This window comes from Sorex fumeus, unplaced genomic scaffold (genome assembly GCF_029834395.1).
Source record: "Sorex fumeus unplaced genomic scaffold, SorFum_2.1 ptg000226l, whole genome shotgun sequence".
NCBI lineage: Eukaryota > Metazoa > Chordata > Mammalia > Eulipotyphla > Soricidae > Sorex > Sorex fumeus.
Window position 1 is genome coordinate 2,120,748 of NW_026606283.1, and position 11,789 is coordinate 2,132,536.

At 48.3% G+C, this 11,789-nt stretch overlaps 1 non-coding gene across 1 annotated transcript; it reads right to left on the bottom strand.

Annotated features, from left to right (window-relative positions):
• Positions 1-557: 557 nt before the first annotated feature.
• Positions 558-660, bottom strand: LOC130017834 (U6 spliceosomal RNA). The gene has a single exon (XR_008791449.1). It is a non-coding gene; the product is annotated as a U6 spliceosomal RNA (small nuclear RNA).
• Positions 661-11,789: the final 11,129 nt, after the last annotated feature.

Sequence of the window (11,789 nt, forward strand, 5' to 3'; positions counted from 1 at the left end):
GAGATGCAGTTACAAGCTTTCATGTTTGGGTTACAATCACACAATGGCCAAACACCCATCCCTCCACCAGTGCCCATTCCCCACCACCAATATCCCCGGCATACCCCCCCTTTCCCACCCTCCCCCTGCCTCCATGGCAGACATGATTCCCCATAATCTCTCTCTCCTTTTGGGCATTATGTTTGCAATACAGACACTGAGAGGTTGTCATGTTTGGTCCTTTATCTACTTTCTGCACACATCTCCCATCCCGACCGATTCCTCCAGCCATCTTTTTCTTAGTGATCCCTTCTCTATTCCAGCTGCCTTCTCCCCTGGGCTCATGAGGCAGGCTTCCAGCTAGGGAGCAATCTTCCTGTTCCGTGTATCTACTATCCTTAGGTCTCAGCTTCATGTTATGTTGTTTTATACTTCACAAATGAGTGCAGTCCTTCTACGTCTGTCCCCTCTCTTTCTGACTCATTTCACTTAGCATGATACTCTCCATGTCTCTCCATTTATAAGCAAATTTCATGACTTTATCTCTCCTGACAGCTGCGTAGTATTCCATTGTGTGGAAAAATATGGAATGCTTCACAAATGTAGGTGTCATCCTTGCACAGGGGCCATGCTAATCTTCTTTGTATCGTTCCGATTTTAGTATATTAGCTGCCGAAGCGAGCACAATGCCTTGGTCTTACATTCTACAATACACACTCCTCCCGCCTGCCCCCCAGTCTTGTAACCTAATTGAAATCATTTTTCTCTTCCTTTATCTAAACATGTGCAGTTAAAACAGATTTGGGCAAATGCTAGAGACAAAAACACAAAAGCAAAAGCGACTGATTGAGGAAAGGGTTTGAGAAAGGCCTGGGTACGATGAGTTTCCTGCTAGGCCCTTAACGCCCCCTCACCTAGGGCTGTCTCGGGGCAGAGGCCCAGCCCTCCCTGCAGACGGTCGCGGACCCCCAGATGCCCTGGAGAACCAGAAGGAAGGGCAGACCCCAGACAGCTGGAGATCAGGTGGCCCATGCCGCCAAGGCATGAACTCTTGTCACTGGCAGAGCTCAGAAGCCGGATGTTCCCTCAGAGATGCCCCCGGGGCTCAGGACAGAGTGGTCCACCCTGCAGCCCGGGGACAGGAGGTGGCCTAGAAAGCAGGTGTGACCGCAGGCAAGAGAATCCAGAGTTGTCAGGACCCCAGCTTCCTGCAGAAGACAGGCCTCCAGCAGGGAACTAGGTCCTGCCCACAGGTCAGGGTGGGACAGCCCAATACGGTTCTTTTACACACACACACACACACACACCATACACACACAACACATACACACACCATATACTATACAAACCACACACACCACTACACAGACATATACCATAAACACACACAACACATACACATACACACACCACATACACACACCACATACACACACACCACATACACAAACCACATACCACAAACACCACGTACACACACATCGTATACACAAACCACACATAACACCTAAACACACCACATACACAGGCACATACCACATGTATACACGATACATACACATCCACCATATACACCACATACACATACACACACCATATACACAACACATACACACACACCACATACACACACCACACATACACATGCACACACACCACATACACACATCACATATACAGACCACACACATACACACACTACACACATACACACATCACATACACACACCACACACATACACACACTACACACATACACACATCACATACACACACCACATACACATACACCCACAACACATATACAAAACAACACATACACATACACACACCCGACATACACACACACCACAAACACACACACCACACATACACACACCACACTCACACACATACACATACACACACCCGACATACACACACACCACAAACACACACACCACACATACACACACCACACTCACACACACACACATACACAGAGTTCCCCAAGCTTACATCTGTGCTTCCTGATTATCTGGGGATTATCAGCTTCCATTTCACCACGGGCAATCATGGGGGAAAAACCTGCCAAGGGGACAGAATTTTGAAAGGAAAAAGTCCTTACTGCAAGCCCCTGGCTCTTAAGTATAGACAAAGTGACTGATACTTAAAAAGTGAATTTTCAGGGCTGGAGCGATAGCACGGCGGGGAGGGCGTTTGCCTTGCACGCGGCCGACCCGGGTTCAATTCCCAGCATCCCACATGGTCCCCTGAGCACCGCCAGGAGTTATTCCTGAGTGCAGAGCCAGGAGGAACCCCTGTGCATCGCCGGGTGTGACCCAAAAAGCAAAATAAATAAATAAATAAATAAAAGTGAATTTTCTTTTTTTGGGGGGGGGCTTTTTGGGTCACACCCGGCGATGCGCAGGGGTTCCTCCTGGCTCTGCACTCAGGAATAACTCCTGGCGGTGCTCAGGGGAACATATGGGATGCTGGGATTGAACTTGGGTCGGCCGCTTGCAAGGCAAAACCCTACTGCTGTGCTATAGCTCCAGCCCCCCCAAAAGTGAATTTTTCGAGAACATGTTTCTCCTCTCCAAGCCTTAAGCCTTACAGTTTCTGCCAGCCGTTGGTGAGAGCTCCATAGAGAATTATTTCTTAAATGCAGCACTAAACACATGTGCTTTCTAACGTGGGCGGCCGTGGGCTTCCTTCTTTTAAATGTCAGCCCTATAGTTTCACTCTCCTAACGCAGCACTGAACATCTCTGGCTGTTTACTTGTGTGTCACGAATTTCCAGTTACGTCCCCAAGTCGAACTCCAAAAAAAACACAATTCCTGGGTCAAAGAAGTCACTGCTTCTACCACACCATTTCACCACGCTGTCTCCAGCATCGTTGGGCGACTTCCACGTTAAAAGATCAGGCTTCATCTGAAGGTCAGGTCTACAACCTGGCCAACTTGAAATTTAAGGAAAAATTAAAAAAAGAAAGAAAGAAAGAAAGAAAAACAGGAAAGTAGTTTTCCCCGACTCCTCCAGCCAGAACATTTTTCTAAAAGGAATGATTTTCTTTTCATTCCTCACCCACCACAAAAGACCTCTTTGAGTTTGGATTCAAAATAGATTACATTTCACCCATAAAGATCTTTCCTTCCTCGCAACATGTTTGATTTCCTATCGGAGGGGAAGTTCCCATGGAACTCATGGGACCTTAAAGGCCGTCCAGAACTGCCAGGCTGGACGTCTCCGGAGCTGACCCTAGGAGCAGAGAAGTCCCTGAGCAAGTTTTATTCAGCACACGGCCGACACTTGTGCTGGACGCGGGTGGCATCGGTGCATCTTGTGAAGTTGATGCAAGCTGGGAAAGTCTCCCCTGGGTGTGTTTGACCAGAGCCCCTCAAGTGCTCAGTTGGGGTGACGGCAGGTCGAAACCCCTTAGGTTCTGGGGCTCTGGAGTTGCGGGGACCACAGCTGACGGGGCCACCACCACGAAAAGTCAGAAGGAAACGGTGGGGTGGCCGCCAGGGCCTCCACCAGGAGGCTGTCTTCAAATTACCAGCGACGTCCATTATGAAGTGTTGAAAGCAGGAAAGCAAACAAAAAAATAAAGTCCCCAAATAAAGTTTATTTTATCAAAATTAAAGCTGCTTCCTCGTCTCCACTTCACAGCGACCCTGAGTGGGGGCGGCCCGGGGATTACATTGCTGCAACCCCTCAGCAGTTAGTTCCACAGCAGGAGGGGCCCGCCACAGACCCCGGCAATGTCGGCGGTGGGGCCCGCTGATTGGCTGCCTAATCCTCAGGGGGGGTTCCCGAATCAAATATTTATCCATCTAAATGGGAGCGGAGGAAAGAAAATGGTTTGTAAAGAGAGTCCCAGAGCATATATTATTGAAATAACAGATGGATATATTATATTTTTGAAACATTCTTTCGCGAAAGCAGCCTTTTGAAGTGTGTTTGGCTTGGGTGGACTGCAGCCAGAAGTGGAGGAAAAGGAGGACGGGGTGGGGGTGGGGGGTGGGGGGAGAGAGAGAGAGAAAGAGAGAGAGAGAGAGAGAGAGAGAGAGAGAGAGAGAGAGAGAGAGAGAGAGAGAGAAACGGTTTATTCTTTTCAAATGCTGGGTGTCAGCATTATACCGAATCAGCATGTCCCCCCAAAACCCAAAAAAGGCATTTCTCAGAATATGCCCCGCTGTTACGGTGTTTGAGTGCAGTCTCCGCCTTCTGAAGGTCACTGCTAACTCTGTGTCCACTGTCTCCTTGATTCTGCCCTCTTAGATCGCCGTGGCCAGGAGCATGGATACTCCCGGTGGAATCTCTCCTGTCTCCTATACTCGTGAGTATTGAAAATCTGAGTCTCTGGGCCTCAGTTCACAAAAGCTCCTGGCTAGTGCCCACTTGCTGAATGGTCTCATCAGATAAGAACACAGTGCTGAAGCCACAGGGTCAAGAATTCTTTCTTTCCTTCCTTCCTTTCCTTCTTTCTTTCTTTCTTTCTTTCTTTCCTTCCTTCCTTCCTTCCTTCTTTCATTCTTTCTTTCTTTATTTCTTTCTTGGCATTTTGGGTCCCACCCGGCAATGCTCAGGGGTTCCTCCTGGCTCTGCACTCAGGAATCACTCCTGGTGGGGCTCAGGGGACCCTATGGGATGCTGGGGATCGAACCCGGGTCAGCCACATGCAAGGCCAACGCCCTCCCCGCTGTGCTGTGGCTCCAGCCCCAGTCAAAATCTTGGTTCTCTGTCATCTAGTCCAAGCTGATGGCAGACCGGCAGAGGGTCCCCTGAAAAGCTGATGGGCACACATTCTCCTTCCCTCTCAAGGGGATTCTTTCTGTCCCCATGGCGGAATTAATAGTTCAGAACTGTCTTCTCAAAAGCATCCCCTGGAAGTGCTCCGTGGCCCATCCAACTTCTCTGTCATTAGGTGATGGAAAAATGGTTCGACCACCCCGCGGTGCTCAGCTCCTAGCTGGATCTGTGAGAGTGACGGGCTTGGGGTGTGGTAACTGGCGGTTATCCCGGCTGAGGAAAGGGGGTTTGCCCTCACAATGCCACACTGACCCTGCGCTTAATGGGGATCCCGGTGGAAGCTGTTCTCGTGAGGAACCAAAGGCAGGGGGGCCCTGGAAGGGAGGGCGATTACATCATGGAAGACTCTCCCCGCTGGCGTCCGGATGCTTTATCTGCTGATCGCGTGCTGAGGCATTGGTCAGATTATGTCTGTATCCAAGTGCTGAGAGGCGGATAGTAGGTAGAGGGTTATGAGTGGAGAGCCGTAACTTCTGGGAAACCAAGGGAGCTCTCAGGTGGGAGAGAGGAGAGGCAGTCACCAGTGCCCGCGGTGACCCCGGAGGGCCACAGCAGAGCAAAGATCAGAAAACACAGGCTGGAGCGATAGCACAGCGGGGAGGGTGTTGGTCTTGCACGCCATCAACCTGGGTTCGATCCCCGGAATCCCATAGGGTCCCCCGAGCACCGCCAGGAGTGATTCCTGAGTGCAGGGCCAGGAGGAACCCCTGTGCATCGCCGGGTGTGACCCAAAAAGCAAAAAAAAAAAAAAGAGAGAGATCAGAAAACATGTTAGTAACGGCTCCTTGGGTGGCAGCATCTGATCAGGCTGGGGACTCGAAGGGCCCCAGAAGTTTCGGGTCCCAGCCAGCGGCAGGAGGGGCGCTTGGCGGAGCCGCTTCCTGTGCTTCTTCCGAGCGGAGGTCTCAGACTTGGAAAGGTTCTCCCGGCCTTGTGGTTTCCCGGCCCTGCGTCAGCACATTCTGCTCCAACGCTTCACTTCCTGCAGGCCCGGCCCTACACCCGTGGATCCCGCTCCAAGGCTCACCCGTCGGGCTTTGAACTCCACTCCAAGGACACTTCCTGCTGCAGCGTGACCCCTGACCTCGAAGGCCTGCAGCTGGGATGCTCGTCCCACCCCCCACCCCAACTCCCAATCTCAAATCTTCCCAACCAGAATCTCCGAGGGGACTGTGGTTCCCCTGAAGATTTTTTTTTTGCTTTTTTTGGGGGGGGTCACATCCGGTGATGCACAGGGGTAACTCCTGGCTCTGCACTCAGGAATTACCCCTGGCAGTGCTCAGGGGACCCTATGGAATGCTGGGAATCGAACCTGGGTCGGCCGCGTGCAAGGCAAACGCCCTCCCTGCTGTGCTATCGCTCCAGCCCAGGAAAAAGCCCGCTAGAAAAACAAGAAAGTCAGCCCTTAGAATGTGTAACCCCAAGACAGTGGTTTCTATAAACCAGCCTTTAGACAACACGTCCCCAGGACAAAAACTTTCTTTCTTTTTTTTTTTTATTTTTGGGTCACACCCGGCAATGCACAGGGGTTACTCCTGGTTCATGCACTCAGGAATTACCCCTGGCGGTGCTCAGGGGACCCTATGGGATGCTGGGAATCGAACCTGGGTCGGCCGGGTGCAAGGCAAACGCCCTCCCCGCTGTGCTATGGCTCCAGCCCCGCCTGAAGATTTTAAGAATCTTCCATTTCTGCTGGTGCCTCTTGGTGATTCTGCCGCTGCTGCATGGGCCTGGCTGTCCCATCCAACTCCTGGGGTACTTCCACCCCCCCATTCCTCTCGCCAAAGGACTCCCCTCTCTGCTCACATAGGGCTCCTGTCACACCCCACTTCTCTCAACTCGGCAGGGAGCAGGCAAAGGCCAGAGACGGGGAAAGCTCTCGAAGGGGGCAATGTTTTGTCCATCTGCTTTTATAGGAGTAACCCTGAGGACCAGGACCGTGTCACGGACGCAGAGCAGGAACTCCTCAGGCTCCCCGTGAGAGAGAATCTTCGGGAGCCATTCAAAGCCTCGAGGGTGCTCCGAAAACAAGGCTGATGGATGGAGAAGTACAGAACAGAAAGGGTTGAAGCAAAGACCCGAAAGCGTCCCAAGGAAAACGGGCGATTTGCCCCAGGAAACTGCACGGCACTCTGAAGACGAAAGGGACATCCAACAGCAACAACAAAACACAGGATCTTATACACAAGCCAAACTGTAAGCTGAAACCTGCCGGTTTTTTTTTTCCCCTGACTTACTTTCTCTTAAAATATCCTTAGCGTAACAAGTCAAGTTAGTGACTCCAGGTGAGCGAAACTTCAGACAAGCATCTTATACTGAGGGTTGGTTGAGCTCAGGGCTCGCTCCTGGCTCAGTGCTCGGGAATCTCTCCTCACAGTGCTCAGGGGACCTTACAGAATGCCGGGAATTGAACGTGGGTTGCAAGCTCCTCGCCCATTATGCTATCTCTCCAGCCCTCCCGGGATTAGTTTGGTTTTTCTGCAAACAGAAGAATGCATACCTCTTCGAAATTTTGCAAATCTTAAACCAGAATCTGGTACAGGCTAACCAATGCCAACTGCCGTTTTCGTACAGGCTAACCAACGTTAACTGCCGTTTTCATCATTGCCATCACTGCCGGTATTACCGAGAGGGTGAAATATCTCAGCTAAATCATTTTCAACGTGCTGTGTGATTTGTGTGGAAAATGGGACTGAAGAATAAGTTATTTCATGCCTTGGGAGAAAGGCATGAAAGTTCTAAGCTTCACAGGAGTCAGATGGCTAAATTTAGCTCTTTTTGTACAGCTGTTTTTTTAAAGTAAAAGTAAAGGCCCTCCCGTTGATCGTCGATTTGCTCGAGCGGCCCCAGTAACGTCTCCATTGGAGACTTTGTTGTTACTGTGTCTGGCATATCGAATACTCTCGGTAGCTTGCCGGGCTCTCCGAGAGGGGCGGAGGAATCGAACTCGGGTCGGCAATGTTGGCCGCGTGTAAGGCGAACGCCCTACCTGCTGTGCTATCTTTTTTATTGAATCACTGTGAGATAGACCCTTACTTACGAAGCTGTTCATGGTCAGGTTTCAGTCATAGAGTGTTCCAGCACCCGTTCCAATACCAGTGTACATTTCCTAGCACCAGTGTCCCAAGGCTCCCTCCCATAACTCCTCACCTCCTACCCCCTGCCTGCCTCTATGCTCTCTCTCTCTCTCTCTCTCTCTCTCTCTCTCTCTCTCTCTCTCTCTCTTCCTCCCACCCCCCATCCTTTTGGGCATTGTGTTTTGCAATATTGACACTGAAAGGTTATCGAGAATATCCCTTTACCTTCTTTTCTACAGTTTTATGCTCCCAAACTGCAAACGACTTCAACTAACTTTTACAGTGGACTTTCTGGTTATATGCACAGTTGAGTTCACCTTCAGGTAATGAAAAAAGCAAAAGCAACAGACAAGGAAATTCATGATTCGGAATAAAATGAGACTTTCTCATAATCCCTCAGAGTCCAGGCAGTCCTGGGTTCAGCCCAACAAATTTGGACTTCCACGTGATTTAATAGTGCCCGTTTTTTTTTTTTTGTACGAAAGATTGACCTAAGACAGAAGAACCAGGAATAGAAGCAGTGTCATAAAAGAAATAAGTTAGGTTCTACTGTGAAAGCAGAGAAAATGTGATTCATGAGCCATCGGAAGATAATTCTGCACCAGAGAACCAAAGAATAAGGTCAGTTTTAGAGGAAAATACTTAATACAGACTTTGTAGGTACCAAGATGGTTGCATGGAGACCCAAATCTTTGAAAGAACTATAGAAAATATTGAATTGAATGCGATGCTTGGGAATAAAAATCGATAAAATAGAGACATAAGAACAAGGAGACTGCCTAAAAATCACAGCCTGTAGGGGAATCACACCCTTGCCCCACTGGGGAATTCTAACTAAATGCAGACTCACTGTAAGGACACAATAAAGGTAAAGGTAAAGGCCCTCCCGTTGATCGTCGATTTGCTCGAGCGGGCCCAGTAACGTCTCCATTGGAGACTTTGTTGTTACTGTGTCTGGCATATCGAATACTCTCGGTAGCTTGCCGGGCTCTCCGAGAGGGGCGGAGGAATCGAACTCGGGTCGGCCATGTTGGCCGCGTGCAAGGCAGACGCCCTACTGCTGTGCTATCGCTCCAGCCCATTCTTAAAACTGAAAATAGCATCTGCATAGCAGGTATTCTTGACATGTACTTCATAGGAAGCATTGGTGATTGCATACCAAGCTCCCATATTCGAAAAAATGGGGAAAATGTAGCCCTACAATCCATTCCCCACAAATAGATGTTCATTAGGTATTGGGTATCAGAAGGTTTCAAACAGGCACAAAACAAGGGAATTCTTCACTTGGGAAATTTAGAAGGTAAAACATAAAAAATACATAAACTAAGGTATTGTTTTTGGTTTTGTTTTTGGTTCACACTCCGATGCTCAGGGGTTACTCCTGGCTCAGCACTCAGGAATCACTCCTGACAGTGCTCAGGGGAACATATGGGATGCTGGGAATCGAATCAGGGTCAATCGTGTGCAAATACCCTCCCTGCTGTGCTATCGCTCCAGCCCACCAAGGTATTGTGTTTTTTTGGGGGTTTTTTTGTTTGTTTTTTGGGTCACACCCAGCGATGCTCAGGTGTTACTCCTGGCTCATGCACTCAGGATTGCTCCTGGCGGTGCTCGGGGGACCATATGGGATGCTGGGAACTGAACCAGTGTCGGCCATGTTGGCTGCATGCAAGGCAAATGCCCTACCTGCTGTGCTATCGCTCCAGCCCCCAAGGTATTGTTTTATAAGTTACTAAAAGATTTCTATAGAAGACAGATGTTGAACTTGATCATGATGAGAGACACCAAGAACTGGGATAGTCAAAGAAAGTCAAAGGGAAGGACGTTGGATTTGAGTTCAGACACGCTGAGGGGACTCTCCCTGCCATTGGAAAACTATAAAGACCAATTCATTATTTATGATTATGAGTTACCACGATGACTACTTACATCATGGGTATTTTATTACACTTTTTAGAATCACAAAAGAGACATAATGAAAAATTATCAGGGAAGATGACCCGAGTAAGTAACCAAATCTAAAGATAAATATTTTGAATATCTTGACTGTCTTAAAGCTCATAAGTGATTCAGATTATAAGTCCACACACTCTTTAAAAAATACACTGAAAATAGACTAATTCATCCAACATGGTGTTTCCTATTTTAAAGTTTTATATTAAAGTCAATTTAGTCGAAGACCTCCAGAACCAACCACCACCATGCTGAGACCACTCTCCGCATGCATGAAGGTACCAGCAGAGGAGCAAAGGCATGCGGGTCCCGGGGCTGAGATCTCCAAGCCTGCTCGGATTGGGGCTGAGCATCCTCCACCAAGATCCTCCGTCTTCCAGTAGGCAGGGGTCACACCCACCAACTGGCCCCCTGGTGCCGTGTAATCCCATCAACGGCCAAGACCCAGAGACTATAAAATCCAGCTCCCGAAAGTGACATCTTAGTATCTCATTCTTACTTTGGACAACCTGGCAGGCTACCGAATGTAACCTGTCCACACAGCAGAGTCTGGCAAACTCCCCGTGGCGTCCCCAATATGCCAAATACCAGTAACAATGATGGGTCTCATTCTCCTAACCCTGAAAGAGCCTTGAATATGGCGCTTTTTAAAAAATCTCAGGGCTGGGACGAAGGAGACATTACTGGGGCCTGCTTGAGGCAATCGACGAACAACAGGATGATCGTGATCGTGATTGATTAAAATCAATTTAATTCCTTCTTTCACCTAGATATAGGTGAATATAGCGTAAAATGAGGATCTCTATGGGAAGGTATTTTCCCACAAGTATATATTTTATGGATTCCCAGACTGGAAGAGTAACGCATGATTTTCTATTCATTTAAAGTGTCTTCGAATGATGAAATCACTAGTTCTGATTCATCCTTGATTGTAAGGTGTAACTGATTGCCATAAGCAACACTAAATTAAGTAACAAGTGTGGGCATAAGCCCACTGAATGTGCATGCAAAATATAAGGATGTTTTCCAACTACGAGTAATGTCAACTGTGGACAAAGTTCGTCTTTTCATTAAGGAAATACTTGGACAATGGAAGGCATGAATTCAGCAAATTCATTGTTGCTTGGTTTTATGTAGGCCCGTGTCGAAATATTGGCTTTTTCTGAATCTCTTAGGAGAGGAAGCTCTCTTTAATTCTACTTTCTTCAGGTGCTCTCTGGAGGCCCAATTAACACTATGGCTTAAAATTGGGTATCACCATCGAAAACACCACAATTACTGAACAGGGAAAGATCCTAATTGGATTTATCCACACTAATTCTCGTGTTCATTTTTGATTCTTATCTAGCTCTTTGGCACATTCTTAGAAAATGTAGACCCCTGTAGACCCTGATTTTGAGAGAGTCCTCAAAACTGTTGACTCGAGACATTCCACGAGGTCATTCTTCCTTCCTCAAATCTTCAAAGACAGGCTGCAATAGCTAGACACAGCCTTCAATGGGTTGGACAGCAGCTCCACTTCTAATAAGTTAATCCAATGGTTTTTGTCATGAGCAAAACAAGAAATCATGTTTTTAATCATACTAAAAGGTCTCTGCATCTTGTTAACATCTGGAGTTCAATCACTTCTGTGCTAAAAACCGGGGAATGCTTCAGCAGAGCATAAATCTTGCCCCTCATTGTACATGCAATCCAGATGCTGGGGGGGGGGGGGCGGAGAATTAACGTTCGTTTGTAACACATCTGGTGTCGGCAGCTTTGAGTAAACTCTAATAGAAGGAGTGCGGAACTAACGTGGCATTACACCTTCCCTCAGGCCAGGGGTTCTAGACTGAAGGTAAAAGCCTACAGGTGTCCCTGGGGGCTTAGCAATAAACTGCACTAATCAGCTCTGGCATTGTGTTAAGTGTGGGGTGTTTTGAATTTTCCACAGAAATTTCACAGCCCAGTAATTCTGCATTCCAACTGTCTGCTTTTGACAACTC